Raw genomic sequence first — 15156 nt, forward strand, 5'->3', positions numbered from 1 at the left:
GCATGTAATGAGTCTATATAATATATTAGTTTCACCTTTTAAGTTGAATTACTGAAATAAATGTACTTTTGTACGATATTCAAATTTTTCGAGTTTCACCTGTAGCAGCACAAAAACATTCACTGTAAAAAAATATTTTTTTAAAGTTGTAAATAAAAATTTTGTAGGTTTTACAAGAAAAATACATTTCAGTCTTTCTACTTTAAAATGTCATGTTTCATTCATTCAATGTGTAACTTCCCGTTTCTGTTTGTGAAATTTGCTACACCTTTTAATTTAAGCTAAACTGAAGTAAACTAAACTTAATTTACTGTGTTCATCCAACTGATCCTTGTCCAGTGTATTGCAACTGAACTGACAAAATTAAAGTCCCCCTGTGGTGAAAATAAAGTGTTTAATGTTGTTTGTATTTCTATGTGGTGTTTTAATATGCAGTTGTACACGGTTTGTTTTAAAGCAAAAGTCGACAGCATTGCTGAGTATTTCTGCTTAAAACTGCAGTGAACCAAAGACAGTCTCAAAAACACGGTTTGAAATCGCTGGTGTTTCTGACGTCACAAACTACCTTGTAACCAATCAGATCAACGTGTGATCGTCAACGAGTCTATCTCTGAGCTGAGTGAGTGAGTGGAGGCGGGGCTCATTTGCATATTCATAGAACCGCGTATACTAAATGCGGCAAGGGTGTCGAGTTACATTCAAGCTATTTTAAGGCATGAAGAATTATTTTTCAAGGAAAAAGCATTTAAATGTGTCATTTTGGTGATCAAAGATGAGTTTTAAGCGATAAAATTATTGACTACAGGGGGACTTTTAAAAAAAAGTTATCTTTTAGGAAGAAAGTTGAACTTAAAAAAGCCCATGCAAAAAAATAAACACATTGTCTTTTTTTTTTAGTGAAGCAATTTCTAAATGGAAATACTATATTATTATAACTTTTTTGTAGACGCCTAATTTTGCAACACTGGGATCTTAAAAGCATGAAATCGACACCGGAAAAGAGATAGTAAAGTTTAATAAATCTGCGCTTGATCTCTACAAGAAACGTCTTGGTCTTAATCTAGAATCTGCCCTCAGATCGCTTGATCCATCTCATTAATGAACATGTGGGTGGAAAACCTTAGATCTGCTCCCTACTCTGCTCCAATTACTCCTGTGTGGTTTTCAGCTCCCCAAAAAAATCCAGTGATACCTAAAAACATGAAACAACAAGTTGCAGTGTGTCGTTGAAGCTTTCATCGTGATACAGGCCTATTAGATTCCACTTTCAGCCAAATGATCAATAGTTTCAACTCGACCTCCTGAACGGATAACAAGCCAATCAGATTGTGAAATCTGTCGCAACAACGAGCCGCTCTGGTTAGAGATGACTGATGACTATCAGACCAGGAAGTAACCTGAAGAAAATCAAACGTAATTAAGTCTGGGCATTCGATCGATGTGAAAAAAAAAATTATCCGCTCTAGCCAACCGTATACCTCTAGGAAAATGTGACCCTTACAGAAAATAGGAAACGGATCCTTGGAGACTTAAAGAAATATAACTTAAATATAACGAAGAGGTTTCCGAAAGACTTTCTGCAGTCTTTAGCTTATGACAGATCCATGTGAAAACGCGATAAAAATTATTCCAGTGAGCTAATTAAAAGAAAAGGGAAGAGTTTTCCAATCCTCAGGCACCGATGGGGATCCAGGCACTTGCACTGGCTCTCAGATCAGAAGTGTGTGTGTGTGTGTGTGTGTGTGGCATTAGACTTAGAGCTGTTCATATATTCTTATTCAGTTCTCATGTGTTGTTTTTTTCAGCCACAAGTTAAACACATTTTTTTTGGCTCTACCACTAGAAAAAAAAGTACACACTCATACATAGCTACTGTTCAAAAGTTTGGGGTTGGTAATATTTTTTTTTAAGTCTCTTCTGCTCACCAAGGCTGCATTTATTTAAGATATTATTACAATTTAAAATAACAATGTCATTTATTCCTGTGATCAAAGCTGGATTTCAGCATCATTACTCCAGTCTTCAGTGTCACATGATCCTTCGGAAATCACTCTAATATGATGATTTGATGCTCAAGAAATATTTCTGATTATTATTAGTGTTGAAAACAGTCGTGCTGCTGCATATTTTTTGTGGAAAGTGTGATCTTTTTTTTTTTTACTCATCAGAATTAATTGATGAATAGGAAGTTCCAAATATCAACATGTATTTACTATAGAAGTCTTTTTTAAAGCATGATAAATGTCTTTATAGTTATATAGATCGATTCAATGCGTCCATGCTGAATAAAATTGTTAATATCTTTTTTTTTTTGAAAACGCACTGACCCCAAACTTTTAAACAATAGTACAAAATAATTAAACAAAGAATAACTAAAGACTGACTCTAGCAAAGTCCAATTTGTAAATGGTTATTTCTTTTGATTTGGATGTTTTCATTTAATCGATTAAACGCTTCACAAGGTCTGAAAAATGTGTGCACATGAATCAGAATCCACACACACACACACACACACACACACACACACACACACACACACACACACACACATATATATACAACAGTTCTTTCTGGTTCTGGAATCTGATTGGCTGAGAGCCTTTTCCAGCCGTGAGATATTCCCCCAGTATCAGCACTTGAACCATTTCACTGTTTATATCACTCCGCTTTAGTGACTGTCACAGCGGACGAACAAATACACTCTAGTTTTTTAAAAAATACTACTGTTATTGTGTCACGAAATGTAGTTGTAAGAGTTTTTCATAATATTCAGATGTTTTTTTGTCTGTAATTTCAGCATCTGCGGCCATACTGAACAGACACACCTTGACCTTGGCCATGCTAAATTATTGAAATGAAGTATAGGAAAAATGCTGGGTTGTTTTAATCCAATTTTGGGTCAAATATGGACAAACTCAAACATTGGGATAAAAATGTAATTTAAAAATTTAACCCAATGGCTAAAAGCATTTTTTAGATTGTGTGGGCTTCTGTTTAAAGCTGCAGTCCGGCGTTCTTTCTCTTTGTCGCCATCTCTGTTCGAAATCTGCAATTGCAGTCATTCGCGGAATTATCAACTTTACGTGAGTTGTACTTCGACACCCTCGACACGGCACAGCGCGGATGAACACAGTGTTTGAGGAGACTGTAAGGCTGTCAGTCGCCGCGCCGGTGTGGATACTGGCATTCAGAATCACAGATTATTCTTTTGGGAAGTGTGACCAACATAAGAATTTTCACCGGAAAATGTTTCTGAACTTGAAAGAAACATCCACTTTTGTTCTGGTTCTGACATTGCAGTAAATCGCGCTGTTTAAAAATCGCTTATAAGTTATCATATCACGCAAAACCATGCAAATTATACTTTGTTCTCAAATTGTTAATGTTAACAACGTCAGCATTGCGTGACTATATGTAATGTCCTTCCGATATTATCTTTGTTTTCGCATGGGTCCGGTTGCAGTCTCTTTATTTCTGTAGCCACTCCGAAGTCCGAACGAAGTCTTGTGCGTTTTACAGCGGGTGAATCTGTTGTCACTGGTGATCGTCATTTGAACCTTTCTGGATCCGCCATCAAATTGATAAGTTTAATTATATCAAGTGCTGTGAGAAAAGGCTATAAATCTCCACCTCCAGCATCCTCACACGCCATATAGCTTATACTAGCTGAGACTCTTCTTTATGTGTGCAGATGTGTGTGTGCAGTTGTGACGTAATGATGCAAAGACATGCTCGAATCTCCCGAGGAAATCCACCAGTACCACTGGAATTAAAAACATTATTACAAGCTTACCGCTTTGAATCGAGCTAAAGCAAGCAGAGAGTTTTGAACACTGGCTGGTTATGTATTTTCTCAAATATGTATTTTGGATAATTCTGAACCCAAAAAAAGCTACGGACTGCAGCTTTAAGAAGTCATAACCTCGTCCAAATGGAACCACACACGTGAAACGGCAAGCGCAACCTTGCTAAAGCAATGCGGCTTCCCTGTCAAGCACAGATCCACTGCTCATGTGTCGAAGGTCAGGTTACTCCTTTAACCAGAATAAGTGGAAGCCGACCCTGGCAGCTATGAGCCTTTTCATAACGCACAAGCCATCGCATGAATAGATGTGTGGGAGATAATTCACATCTCGCTCAAAGGTCACTCTCCGCCTGCAAAATGCCTTTCAATTTCCCAGCAAATGCCAGCGTGCTGAGCAGCTCCTAAAAAGTTTGGCTTTTCGTTCAAACCGCAGCGTAATAGCTCGTGTCCTTTTCAGTCTTCAGAAGGATCCTCGAATCACTCCATTTATTTCCTGAATGAGGGGTTACTGCTTTTTGCTCCAGCGTCGTCTTAACTACAGCTATTTTGGATCATGATTCTCTGTCAAAACCTCACAAACTTCTGCCGGTGACTTCCCTGTTGTCTGAATTACATAATGTTTGCGCTGAAGAGAGAGGTTCCCCTGATGGCCCTTGCAGTAATTCTGCTTATATAAAAGCCAAACCGTGAAATGTGCTTTCTTTGCTATCGTTGCTAATTCCTCTGCCACATGATTAGGTGCTAAAACGAGCATAATTGCTCCGATAATGAGCACGGTTCCATTGAAAATGGTGCACAAATGTCAAAGATGGCACATAATCTCCTATTAGCCGTCAGAGTTCTGGATTCCTCATGTGCCTATGACGGGACTCTGGCTGCTCACCTATTTCAATAAATTACCCATGGAATATTATAGGACTGTGGTTGTTTTCACATTGACAACTGTACGACTCCGACCTCAAGCAATCAGATATTTCAATCTGATGAAGGAAAGCGAAGAGGGTCATGTGGAAGATTCTTTTTGTTTGACTGGCACATCTTTGGTTTTATAGACTCTATACTTGCAAAAATAAAGGTAAAACTTTGTTACTTCAGGCCCATTAAGTACTATGAACAGATACATGTATTAGTAAATGTTACTAATAAATGTAAAAGTGTTACTGATCAATGCAACTAGATTCCACCAAAAAAAAACATAATTAAATAACGTAAATAAAGTTCATAAAGTACTTATGTAAAGAAAAAAGAAAATGCACATAAAAATGAACAGATAAAATGAACAAATGTATAAATAAATGCATGCATGCATAAATATATATATATATATACACAAATGCACATAAAAATAAATAAACTGCATATTATGAATAAATGCATAATGAAATACATAAATAAAAATAGAAATGCACATAAAAATAAACAGATGCACATAAAATAAGTAAATTTAAAAAGCATATAAAATAAATGAATACATGCATAAAGAAATGCAAGAAATGCACATAAAAATAAACAGATGCACAAACTAAATGAATATGAATTATGCATAAATAAATGCAAACAATTCATTAAAAAAACTTAAATAAATGCAAAAATGCATAAATAAATAAAAGTAAACAGATGCATATAAACTAAATCAAATGCATATAAAATAAACATTTTATAATATAATATAATATTTAATATAATATTAATATAATATAATATAATATAATATTGAATGTGCAGGGTATTTTCTATTTTCTCAGTTGCTTAAAAGGTTGTTTTCCCCATTCTGAGGAACCATAACTTTCAGCCAGACAGTCATTGAAGCCAATTAGATTAATGGACTAATAGAAGAAAAACACACATGTAAACAACTCAAAATAAATGCATGTTTCCACTGGGTGAAAAACACAATGTTCTCTAAATGAAAGGACAATGCTGAATCATTCATTTATTTTTACCAATAATAAACAGCCATGTTTACTTATTCATACATTTTTACTAAAACATTTGAATGGAAAATTGTTAATGTTTTTGAGTGATGATGGGAAAGAATCAGTGAATCAATCAATTAGTTGAAATGAATTTGATTGGTGCAATTAAGATCACAGATATATTATGAATATTCAAATCATTCAGCCCTTGATATTAAAATAAAACATAGTTATTGAATACGGGCTCTCCTTTGAACGGTTTCGGATGGCTAGTACTGATTTCCTTTTTGATGACAGCCGTGGCTAGAAGAAAATGACAGATTTGACACCATCATAACTTCAGTAACTATGGTATTTTGATGGAAACTATAGTAATAATGATGTATTTTTGTGAGGGTCATGGTGACCAGCTAAGAGTTTATTATATCTGTGGTGGGTCACATTTCGGATGTCCATTGAGGAAACACAAAGAGATGCTAACTAGATGCAACTGAACCTTTGAGTTGGACTCTGAAAAGCCATTTACTGAGTCTCCGGGAGTCGTGAATGTGGACCCGAGGAGGTCGGGACCGGGTCTGTATTGTGTGCACCTGGGAAAGGCATTATTAGGCTTTTAGTGAGCAGAGGTCTCGCTGAGCCCATATTATCTGTAAAACAGAGCGAGAGACAGTTTGTGTTAGAGAGAAATGCTATTAAGGACTTGGTACCAAACAGAAATGACATGTAATCCTAACCTTTAAGACTTTCTTTGCCCCATGGGTTACATTTCTAATCACATTTATTCCTCTACTATTCCCCTCTTCCCAATCTTTTCTACAAGGTATCAGGCTTGAAACATCATTATGCATTTTTTTTTTTTTTTTTTTTTACGAGGAGCCACGTTTCCTTACTGGTTGGCCTTTAACTGTATTTCCTCAGAGAGGTTCTGGAGTCGAGAGGAATGTTAAACAGGATCATTGTCCTCCTGGAGGAAGAGACAGAACACAAACCAATACTGTAACAGCTTTAAATGTGCATTTGTTTCCACAAGTGACCAGTCAGACTTTGCAAATGCTTAAATATTACTGTATGTCATCCCACTTTTGAGATACAGAAGCAGATTTATGCGCATATATTTAGTAAGGTTTTGATAAATAAATGGTCTCTGTGATGTATTGATTGTGTTTTAATAAAGCGTTTGCTTATTGCAAAAATGACAACTAGCAGACATTAAAAATAAAAATCTTTGAAATAAAATGTGCATGTGTATAGTTATGAAACAACAATTTCAATAGCACATTAAATGGCTATTTTTCTGCATAAAAAAGTTACACAATACACTGTGTGTGTGTGTGTGTGTGTGTCATTTTTTAATAATTTATTATATTTGATTATACAATTAAATATAATTTTTTATTTAATTTTAATGATTTATTATGTGTATGTATGTATACATAATACATACATGCATATACATGCATATATTTGCATCCATTATTTTGTCTTAATTGGTCTCTTTATTATAAATAATCCAGAGACATGCGATCTTACAGGGGACACACACACAGTTGTGCCAGATGAACACAAACGCCTGATGTTTTTGAAGCAGTCCTCCATCTGTCACTGCTGTCTCACACACTCTCGCTGCGCTTCGTCTTTCTGTCGTAAACAGCCAGAGACGTAACCAAAGAAAGTTTAGCACATCTCCAATCTCCCATGAAATCCCATGATGATTAGGAAATTAGAAATGAGTCGTGTTCCCCTGCAAAAACACAATGTTCTTAACAGAAGATTACTTTAGAATTGAATGCAAAGGATATTAATGATGATAACCAGAAATGGGGACGGAGAACTGTCAAGAGACGTTCCTGCATTTCCCGTCGCCTTTCTAATGTCTCCATCGAAACAGGATTCATGTCGTTACTAAACTACACATACAGCCAGAAAGCTACTGTATGTATTTAAATGCTTCAGACGAGGCACTAACTCGAGATGTACTTAAGAACATTTAGTTAGCAGTAAAACAAACACATCATGTGCAATAGCAGCAAAACTGATGTCATTATCACAGCATCAAACATCTGGTGTAGATATGAGCTGAGTTTAGGACAACATGCGAGAGGGGAAGCCGTCAGTACATGTAGTCAGTAGACGGAGAGAGAGAGAGGGAGAGAGAGAGAGGGAGGAAGTCCTCAGCTCTCCATGTGAGCTGTCTTCCAACAATGCCATCAGTTCCCACTACATGCCTGTTTCCATGGAAACCCTTCAGATATAGCAGGTGAAGATCAGGATAGGGAAATATCATGAGTTAGGAGAGGACTAGGTGTAGTAGGTGGTTGCCAAAGTGTTGTTATGCAGTTGCTAGGGTGTTCTGGGTGGTTTCTAGGGTGTTGCCAAGCAGGGTGACCCAAGTTAATAGAGAAATTCGAATAGTTTATTAATAAAGGCAAATCTCATACCATGGTCTTTGGTACAAAGTGTATGTTTAAATTAAAATAAAATCATCTAACAATAATGTGTAACGATGGCACATACTTGCAAGATCAAATGAAATATTTGGGCTTAAGGCTGGCGAACTGACTTTTAAACCTCACATTGACTATATACTTCGTATAAGATTGAGTTTGGAACCAGTGTATTGTATCGGTCTGAATTTTTTTTTACTTTTAATGTTAGAAAAAAACAAATTATGCAGATGTAGTTTATTAAAGTGCATCGATAACTAATCTTTTGCACTTACTACGGCTTACAATGAATTGTGCAGATTTGTTATTGGATGTTCACACCATTGTATTATATATGATTTACTCCAATGCTCTCCACTCAATATTAGAAGGCATCCTCACTGCTTGCCATCTATTTTCAAATCTATACATTTTAATTACCCTAATAATTTGCATCAGTATATCATATTCTTCATCAAATCAATTAAGACATTCCTCACATTAATTATTTTCTTATTCCTTTAGAAAGTTTTGGGGAAGAAATGCTCCTGTGCAATCTACCCTTAGATCTTTGACTTCATCTAATATGTTTCAAATGGTTTGCTTCTTTATTTTGAAACTTGTCATTGCTTCAGATGATATATCTATGTTTATATTCATTAAAGGCAAATATTAATATTGTATGTGTTAATTTTGTAGTGGTGTGTTTTTTGTTTTGAATGAGGTGATTTTAGCAAATATTTTATTTGCTAATGAGAATTGTTTTTTTTTCTTTCTGAGAATGAAACAAAATGTAGCTATAGGATGCTTGCCTTCATAACAATTCTTGTTATTGTTTTCCAGTAATGGTTCATAACAGTCCTGTTATCATTTCCTTATCAAATCAACAAGGTTTATTCATCAGGCTGTATGTTCAGAGAACATGTAGGGCAGATATTTGTCATGGAAATCTGACCTAAATCTAAATATCTCAGTCCCACCCCTTTGGACGACGACATCATCATCATCATCATCATCATCATCATCATCATCACACGCTGAAGAACAAACACGAGCGAGACAGAAGGAATATTCATCCTGCTGATAAACGCACTTCAAAAGGACGTCATTGTGACTGTAAAATGACTAATGCCAGATCCACAACGCCTCAGAGTGGGTGTTTGGCGGATGCTAACGGTTTAACAGTCACTATATCAGCTAAAACTCTCGCTTTCTCTCCTTATGTCTGATTTGGGCACTGACCGGTCCAGATGGACATGCGTGGATCTCAGTGTGGCCTGTCGGGATGATATGTGTCTCTTGATCAAGAACAAGCCGCCACGAGCATTTCCCCTGTTCTTTCTCTTCAAAGCTTCGCATGGTTTCGGCTCTTTGTTGGACACATCTGATTGCAGGTAGTTCGGAAGTGCAGAAGTATTCCCCAAACTTACGGATCCGCTTTACTCTGGGTCTCTGCCAGCTGATAGCAGCGAGGTTGCTATGGAAACAGACAGGACTTATCGTGGAGGAGGGGATGCGTTTTATCACCAAGTGTCAGGCTGGAAAGTCCAAATATATTTACTGCAAACCATTATATGTTTTAATTCAGCAGAAACGGAGAAGTAGGATTTCCTTGAAATGCCCTCTATACCTGAGCAACCTCACCAAACACCTCAAGAACATGTTCAGGTCACATCTCACCCCAAAATATAAATTATGTTGTACATAAAAGATAAAGTCTGTTTTAAAGACCATTAGGGTGACATTACAGCACTTTTCCATATTCGTGTCACTGTAATTGAGTGACAGACACACACACACATATGCATAATAATATATGATATTATTAAATGTATTGTTACTGTGTGTATATATATATATATATACACACACACAGTAACAATACATTTAATAATAATAATATAATATAAATGTATGTAATTCCAATAAAATATATTTTAGTGATACAAATCACAGAATACTAGCAATTACTGGACATTTTTTTATAATCCGAATCTTCTTTTTTTTTCCTTATATATAAAATGCATGTAATTATTACACACAGAGAGAGAGAGAGAGAGAGAGAGAGAGAGAGAGAGAGAGAGAGAGAGAGAGAGAGAGAGAGAAGGAGAGAGAGAGAGAGAGAGAGAGAGAGAGAGAGAGAGGGGGAGAGGGAGAGTATAATAATATAAAATGCATTTCATTTCAATAAAATATATTTTAAAGTGATACAAAATCAAATCACAAACTTTTATACAAATTTTTTAAACTCTTGAAATCTAAACAAGCAAAAAAAGGTCTAAATCACCCTAAAAATACAACAACAAAAAAACATTATTTTCTCTTTTGGTTTTTGGGGTGAAGTGTGTGTTTTTTAAGCTCACCCATTCATGACTCGTTTTTCCCAACCAACTCCTGTCCAATCTCGGGTTTTGCCGCTAAATGAATGAGTTTTGACGACTGTTCAAGATCAGCCTGTTCTAAACTCTCTCTAACCCCTGTAAAAGATGTAATTGCTTAAGTGCTCTGTTTAAGGTTTTCTCTTCCTAAACCTACTTGAATGTTTGTTTGCTGATAACATCAATGTGTGTGCGCGCATTTGCGAACGACTAAAAGGCGCAGAGCCCAGTTATTAAGAATGAAAATATGAAAAATACTTTTTACGACATGAAGAATGAAGCTTGCACAGCTGGTTCAGATTTCCACTGTGCTTTGAACCACTTTCTGTTTCTCTCTCTCTTCCCTTTAGGATCCCTGGTAATTTTAGCATAATAATTAATCGGGATTTATGCCAGGATGGAGAGATGCAGTACCACACTCTCTCACTTGCTCTTCCAAAAGGGGTTCAGATAGAAAAGGACTGCTAAAATAATGAACGATTCTCCATGTGGTTATGAGAGATGTGCGACAGACAGAGAGAGAGAGAGAGAGAGAGAGAGAGAGAGAGAGAGAGAGGAGAGAGAGAGAGAGAGAGAGAGAGAGAGAGAGAGAGAGAGAGAGAGAGAGAGAGAGAGAGAGAGAGAGATGAGAGAGAGAGAGAGAGAGAGAGAGAGAGAGAGAGAGAGAGAGACATGCTGTCTGTCTGCTTACCTGCTTTATCCAAAGCTGTGGTTCTGTACTGGTTTTGCTTCCACTGAAGAGTCTAATTTCTCACTGAATTTTTTCACCTGCATGAAAGGTAAATAAGAACTTATTTTCTAAGGATTTCATAAAATCCAACATTTGATATGACGAACAATGAGAACAACCAATTTAACAACGAATGATACTGAAAGAACGAGAGAAGCTGAAAGAAACATAAACTAAAAAGGGGGGGAAAGACTCATACAGCACGATAAAAGGATGATCCGGAGCCAAAAGAATGAATAATATAGATGATTTCCTCAAAGTTAAGCAGAATCATTCTAACATTTGTGAGATAAAAATCAGCTCAGAATTCAACTCCTCCTCAGATGTTATCCGTCATATCATGTGTTGTTTGATATTGACTGTGAACTCACTATTACTTGAATCAAAGCTTGATTTGTTCTCTTTAAAGGAGCAGATCGAAAATGAAACATTTGTCATCGTTTATACTCACCCTCATGTCGTTCCAAATCCCACATGACTTTCTTTCATCTGTAAAACACAAAAGGAGATGTTAAGCTATAATGTCAAACCTGCATAGCATTGTTTTTTAATTTATCACAAAATGTAATGATATTTTAGAAGATTTTCAGGTAAATAACAACTTAAATTTGTCTGTTCCTCACACAAATCTATTGCACGACTACAGATTTGAAATATAGTGCAAAAGTTGCATGGACTACCTTTATGACAGTTTTATATGCCTTTTTGGGGGAATATAAATCACAATCTACACTAGACCAGCATTTTTTTGGTTCCATAATAAACAACCTTTTTAGTAAACAGTTCTTAAAAGAGCCATTTCTTTCTTTTTTTTTGAATAATAATAATCGAAAGAACCTTTTTCCACTTTAAAGAACCTTTTGTGTGATGGAAAGTTTTGATGGATGGTAAAGGTTTTTAATGGAACAATTGATGCCAATAAATATATTTTGAAGAGTGTAATAAACCTGCCTAAACGCCTAAAGCCCCTTTCACACAGCGCTTTGAACCCGGCAAATTGCCAGAGTGCCTTCTGTGTGAACGCAAACACGACCCGGGATTGATGCCGGGATCGATGCCGGTTGGGGACCTATTAACATTGCCGTGTTCAGACCCGGAACGCGCGCTGTGTGAACAAAAGCCAGAACCAATGCCGTATAAGGGGGTGTGTCGTAGTGATGATTCACGAGCCTTTGCAATGACGTAGTTATCGTGCGGCTCAGTTACTCTAGAAGAAAGTTTGTGTTCGTCATCGATACAAGAAAGAACGAAAAAATGTCTGCAAACTGCACTGAAGTAGAGACCCGTCACATCCAACGTCACGCGTCTTTCCGGAACATACACGGGTTGTGTGTGAACGCGCTCTCTGATTCCGGCAAATCACTGGCAGTGTGAATGAAGCAAAATCAAATGAACCCGGGTCAAATCCCGGGTCACTTTATCCGTGTATTTTCCGGAATCTCTGTGTGAAAGGGGCTCAAGTTTCACTGAAGAAAGAAAGTCATATGGTTTTGAACAACATGAGAGTGAACGAATGATTTGGATTTTTTGGAAGAACTATTCCTTTAAATGTTCTTGTTGGTCTCAGATCTCCTGTAAGTTTTCTCTCAGCTGATGCTACAGTGTCCCACCAGTTAAAAAAAAACTAAGAAAAAAAGGTGTTGTCTGTTAAATGTCAGTCGCACTGCTTGAGCCTCGCCTTTCGGATTATTTTAGGATTAATTGATGCCTGAATTTCCATTGTGTGGAGGCACAAAGATAGAGTTTGCGTCCTCGAACTCTGACAGCTTTACAAGAAGTCTCTTTGGTCAGTGCTCTATGAGCCAGCACAGTCTCTGTGCACCTGTTACATCAGGAATTACTGATCAAGGCAGAATGGCTCATGAAACATGCCGGTCAAGACCAGATTTTTTTCCCTGAGCGGGGAACTTCTCCCAGGATGATGCTGAAATTTTGGTGAAGCAGGAGTGCTTAAAAGTGGTTTTAAAACACATTAAATAGTCAGTTAGCACTTCCAGCTAAAACAACCCAGGTTCCTTGCTTAAAAGCGCACTGAAGTGCCTTGAAACGTGCAGCATTGTTCAATGTGTTGACGGGAACAATCAAACAGCTCATCACCTTTTTTTTAAATAGCCAAAAGAGTTTAATCTATTTCACGGCTCGGCCAGAGCTGTTGAGCTTGGTAAAGCAGCAGTTTCCTCCTAATCTCCTCCGTATCGCTTTAAAATTCTGTGCAGAATTCAATTGGGTCCAATATGTTTTGTGGTCAGCGACGACTCGCACATATGATCCGCTCTGTGATGCCGTATCGTGTCACTGGACCGGAGCTACAGTGGTTCGCATCACACTAACGTGAAACCAGACTTCAATCGTATATTTACACTGTCTGAATCATTCCCTATCCCCTATATAGTGCACTATGTGCCATTCCCCATGTAGAAAATAGTAAATGTGTGAACAAGTGACGCAGCTTCAGCGTCTGTTTATAATGTAGGGGGCGGAGCTTCAGATTCTAGAAAGCATTTGATTGGACAGAAAATCTGCTGAGAAGCTGAAGTGCAGAGTGATGCCATCAAAATCATTGATCCATATTGGCAGAAGTGAGAGACTGTAAGTTTTGAATACTTAATTATACCTTCTAAATGTCTAAATGTCATTGTTTTGGAGCACACTAGCTTGTAGTTTTCAGTTTTGATTTCATGGGGACTTTAAGGGTACAATGGCTATAGCTCATAGATTGTTCCTCGTGGAATATTTACCTTTCTTCTGCTTCCCAGAGAAAAAGAGCAGTTTCCTAAAATAAAAACAATCAAGAAAACAAAACCTAGTGAAAGCCTTAAGAGACTTTGGTGTAGAGGTTCAGCGCTCTGGGCTGGTTACCTCAAAGTCGCTGTTTGATCACCGCAAGAGGTGAACCATGAACCACCTCTATCGTGCCCTCGAGCAAAGCACTTAACTCTAGGTTGCTCCAGGCAAAGTGTCCCTGTAATGGAGATATTCATTCATCACGTCAATTTTTAGGTCAACCCGGCAGGCTAATTCACCATGGGTAGTCTCAGGAACTTCAAATGTTTGTTTACAATAGTAGTTTTTGATTTATGAGAAAAATAAAGCCTGTGGATAAAGTTGCTACGTAATGGTGCTGTCACATTTACTGCTTCTAGTGAAATTTTGCAGATGAAATCAAGTAATTACAATAGGAATCTGCACTGAAAAACTTTTGCTCGTGTTCATGTTGGTCACAAAGAGACGTGTGTAAGAGGCACTTCATGTATCTCCATTCTATTGACAATGAACTTTTTTTCACACAAAAATTCACTATTGTGACTGCAGCTTAAGGCCTACAACTACTGTCAGATTTGTCAAGCACGAAAAGTGTGCATCCTTTGGTCTCAGTCCTTATTGAGAAAGCTGTTTTAAAAACATTTCTAAGCACATTATGGTTTCAAGATTCACATTTGAGGTATGTCATTTCCTTTGTAGAACAAAATGTGAAAGTTTCTTTAAGTAATATTCAACACAGAACTCATTTTACAGACACTCATTTTGCCTCAAACAACTCTTCTAACTCTCTTCTAGTAATACAAAGTGAACACGTTCATTGCACAAATCTATTGCAACATCATGTGAATATTGTGGAAATTAATTCACACCCCATATGATTAGGGATAAATGCAACTGATCGGAATCTTCTCAAAGAAAGTAATCTTTTGAAAATCTTATACTGATAGTTTCTCACTTGTCAGCCCCAACAGGAAATCTTCAGATACATCAGCAGTGTTGCTTTGATCAAGTCCTCATTGGTTGCTTTGAACCATGCTTATGCCAAGCTGTCAGGATTGGTGACTCAGCCTGTTTCCTATGAGGTCCCACAAGGCTATGTCTTTGGCCCGCTGTTGAATCGATCTATCTCCACCAAAGCTGT

Source organism: Rhinichthys klamathensis, unplaced genomic scaffold (assembly GCF_029890125.1).
Source record: "Rhinichthys klamathensis goyatoka isolate OS25496 unplaced genomic scaffold, OSU_Roscu_1.1 h1tg000341l_1, whole genome shotgun sequence".
NCBI classification, from domain to species: Eukaryota; Metazoa; Chordata; class Actinopteri; order Cypriniformes; family Leuciscidae; genus Rhinichthys; species Rhinichthys klamathensis.